This window comes from Taudactylus pleione, unplaced genomic scaffold (genome assembly GCF_031769625.1).
Source record: "Taudactylus pleione unplaced genomic scaffold, aTauple2 ptg000454l, whole genome shotgun sequence".
Lineage (NCBI taxonomy): Eukaryota > Metazoa > Chordata > Amphibia > Anura > Myobatrachidae > Taudactylus > Taudactylus pleione.
Window position 1 is genome coordinate 1864844 of NW_028284856.1, and position 4180 is coordinate 1869023.

General features: G+C 42.0%; 1 pseudogene; it reads left to right on the forward strand.

Moving 5' to 3' along the window:
• The first annotated feature begins 2945 nt into the window (after positions 1 to 2945).
• LOC148504801 (sperm acrosome membrane-associated protein 6-like) lies at positions 2946 to 3952 on the forward strand (annotated as a pseudogene).
• The last annotated feature ends 228 nt before the right edge of the window (positions 3953 to 4180 follow it).

The window sequence follows — 4180 nt, forward strand, 5'->3', positions numbered from 1 at the left end:
GCTACACAAACAATTAAAATATTGTTCTTTTTTTTTCTGTCTTTGTGAATTGTGTGGGCTGTAGCCGCACCTGCATCCTTAAAGCAGCAGCGACAAGCGTGCGTCTGTCTGTTAAAGGGTGGTGACACCCTCAAAGTGTGCTACACAAACAATTAAAATATTGTTCTTTTTTTTTCTGTCTTTGTGAATTGTGTGGGCTGTAGCCGCACCTGCATCCTTAAAGCAGCAGCGACAAGCGTGCGTCTGTCTGTTAAAGGGTGGTGACACCCTCAAAGTGTGCTACACAAACAATTAAAATATTGTTCTTTTTTTTTTGGTCTTTGTGAAATGTGTGGGCTGTAGCCGCACCTGCATCCTTAAAGCAGCAGCGACAAGCGTGCGTCTGTCTGTTAAAGGGTGGTGACACCCTCAAAGTGTGCTACACAAACAATTAAAATATTGTTCTTTTTTTTTCTGTCTTTGTGAATTGTGTGGGCTGTAGCCGCACCTGCATCCTTAAAGCAGCAGCGACAAGCGTGCGTCTGTCTGTTAAAGGGTGGTGTAACTCTCAAAGTGCTCCAAAAAATAAAAAACTATTTTTTTAATGTGTTTGTGACTTGTGTGCGATGTAGCCGCACCTGCATCCTTAAAGCAGCAGCGACAAGCGTGCGTCTGTCTGTTAAAGGGTGGTGACACCCTCAAAGTGTGCTACACAAACAATTAAAATATTCTTCTTTTTTCTGTCTATGTGAATTGTGTGGGCTGTAGCCGCACCTGCATCCTTAAAGCAGCAGCGACAAGCGTGCGTCTGTCTGTTAAAGGGTGGTGACACCTCAAAGTGTTCTACACAAACAATTAAAATATTCTTCTTCTTTTTTCTGTCTTTGTGAATTGTGTGGGCTGTAGCCGCACTTGCATCCTCAAAGCAGCAGCGACAAGCGTGCGTCTGTCTGTTAAAGGGTGGTGTAACCCTCAAAGTGTGCTCCACAAACAATAAAAATATTCTTTTTTTTTTCTGTCTTTGTGAATTGTGTGGGCTGTAGCCGCACTTGAATCCTCAAAGCAGCAGCGACAAGCGTGCGTCTGTCTGTTAAAGGATTACATCGGTGACAGCATCCAAGTAGGCATGTCAGACAGTCCGTACCTGTACTGGCAGGAAAAAGAAGCAATTTGGAGGTCCCTGTACAAACTGGCTCTATTTTACCTGAGTTGCCCCCCCTCCAGTGTGTACTCCGAAAGAGTGTTTAGTGCAGCCGGGAACCTTGTCAGCGAAAGGCGTAGGAGGTTGCTTCCACAAAATGTGGAGAAGATGATGTTCATAAAATGAATTATCAACTCTTCCAGGGAGACCAGCCTCCAGAACGTACAGAGGGACCTGTGGTTCCAGCAGGGACGAATTAATACTCTGTGAGGATGAGGATGTACACACTGAAGAGGGTGAGGAATCGGTGGATGAGGAGGATGAGGATGACATCTTGCCTCCGTAGAGCCAGTTTGTGCAGGGACAGATAAATTGCCAGCTTGTTTTGTGGGGGCCCAAACGAACCAATCATTTCAGCCACAGTTGTGTGGCAGACCCTGGCGCTGAAATGATTGGTTTGTTAAAGTGTGCATGTCCTGTTTATACAACATAAGGGTGGGTGGGAGGGCCCAAGGACAATTCCATCTTGCACCTCTTTTTTTTCTTTGCATTATGTACAGTTTGGGGCCTAGTTTTTCAATGCCATCCTGTCTGCCACTGCAGTTTCACGCCTAGATGGGTCACGTGTTTGTGCCGCCCACTTGTGTCGCTTAGCATAGTCATCCAGCTACCTCGGTGCAACCTTTTGGACATAAAAACACTATTGTGAGGTGTGAGGTATTCAGAATAGACTGGAAATGAGTGGAAATTAAGGTTATTGAGGTTAATAATAGCATAGGAGCAGAAAAACCTACAAATTCTGTGATTTTAGCTGTTTTTATGCTTTTTTTAAAAAAAAATACAGATCCAAAACACAAAACCCAGAACCCAAAACACGCAAGGGTGGTTTTGGCAAAACCAATCCAGATCCAAAACACGAAGAAAGATCCAGATCCAAAACCAAAACACAAAACACGAAAAGTGGCCGGTGCACACCCCTAATATATATATATATATATATATATATCATATCTGTTATTTTCTGCTTCTTACAGGTGTAGAAATCCAATTTTATTTTTTAAAATGCAGCTTTTCCAATCCTGTAAGAACATTTTCTAATGAACACATATACAGTTGTATTATTCCTTATTCATTGTTTTAACTACAGAGCGTAGGTCGACAGGTGCATATAAAAAGAACAAAAGAAAGCCCGTCACTGTATATATTGATGAAAAAGCAGGAGAAATAAGTATGGACTGTCTGCAGTGGCAAGGTAACACAGGATTTCATGGTCATTTACATATATGACAAATACACAGTAGGATTCTAATGCGCAAATTCTGACCATTTTTCACCCGTATTTAACCTGAATCCCCCATCAAGACATTTTTGCTGACCTTTTAATATTTTCCTGTGCAATATATATTCACTTATAAAGACATGAAAATAAGAATAGTGATTACAGACAGTTTGTAACTATACAACCATGTTAATGGGGATGTTCTACAAGACAAGATAGAATAAAATAAACATAACACTAATTGAAATTATCTTCAAATAAGATGTAAGATATCTGATTGTCATACATCACATATAACAGTCTGCTGGTAACCACATGACATGTGACAAACCAGTACTGTTACCTCACAAAGGCCTATTGTTGCACTCATGCTCTCCTACTTAAGGTGATACATAGTCTACAGAGACTCATAACCTATTGGTAGGCATAACCTAAAGGTATTTATAACCGAAGGAGATGCATACTTAAGGCTATTCTTCATTTTATAGCGTGACAATTTCTATGATTGTTGGCGGACAGGAAGCCACAACGCTGCTGCTGGAAATCATGGGAGTACAGAAGCATTGCCTGCTTCTTTGTGTCTTATATATTTTCTGTGGACCAGATATATATGATTGTTGCTATAACTGTCTTATGACACCCGAGGATAAGGCAAGAATTTGCCAATATGCCAATAATCTGGATAAGATGGAGGCAGTTGAATGCCTGAATATAATAAGAAAAGGATTTCAACCTATGGATGAGCTTCTTCTACCGTATTTACAGATCAGCAGAGTTAGAGAGTATCGGTTAAGCTTTAATGAAACTGTCCAGGAGATCCAGCCATCACATTCTTCAAAAGATTGGACAGCGGCTTTTGAACACAAGATAAGATCTATGATAAACGGTGTGAAACAAATTATCTCGCAGAATCCAGCTGCAAACTGTATATCCACCTGCTGTCTTCAAAAGCGGCACGTGTCTTTAAGTGTGATGAATGCACAGTGGAGGACTGCCAGATACCTGTGGAGTGTCCACTTGAAGACATTGACGTATTAGAGCTGACAAAGGCAAACATTTATTGCAGCGTGCCCTTTCCCCTTCCTGAGTACATAACCGTAACATGGAGGTTTGCTAGAAACATCCGGGTGACTGATATGAGCTACTTCACCAGTATTTATACAGGACCAGACCTGCACATTCTAACTGAGCCTACGCGATCATTCCAACAGGGGACATATGCTTGTGAAATAAAGGATGAGGATAACGATGTAATAGCGGAGTTCTTTTATTACCTAAAAGTGACCTGGAGAGTAGGAATGGAAAATGCAGAGCTAGAGAATATCTCCGATGACGTCCTGCGCTCAGACATCAGTGCTGAACCAGAGCAGCTGACACGGGAACATGTCAGCATAGAAGATCTGATTAAAAATAAAATATCAACGAGAATCCCAACCTGCATCGCCATCACTGCAGTGATCGCACTGATCTCCTTTATGCTGACTGTAATGGTAATATTTGCATTTCGCTATGCAACTAATGTTGAAAAAGAACCTGACGAAGGCTTTGTTTGAGCGACATGCGTAGGAGTTCATTCAGCAACACCTGTTATTACAAGGTTTATCCCACAAAGACTGTTTGCTTTTAACATCCTGGCATAGATTTTCTCAGTACAAGATCCCGGGACCTGACTCAGTCCAGGCCACATTATCTCGCTAGACCGCAGCACCAGGAGTTGCATCAATCCCGGAAGACACTGCGACCACCTGGCGAGGAGCCACGTTTTCTACTAGCGGCTCATA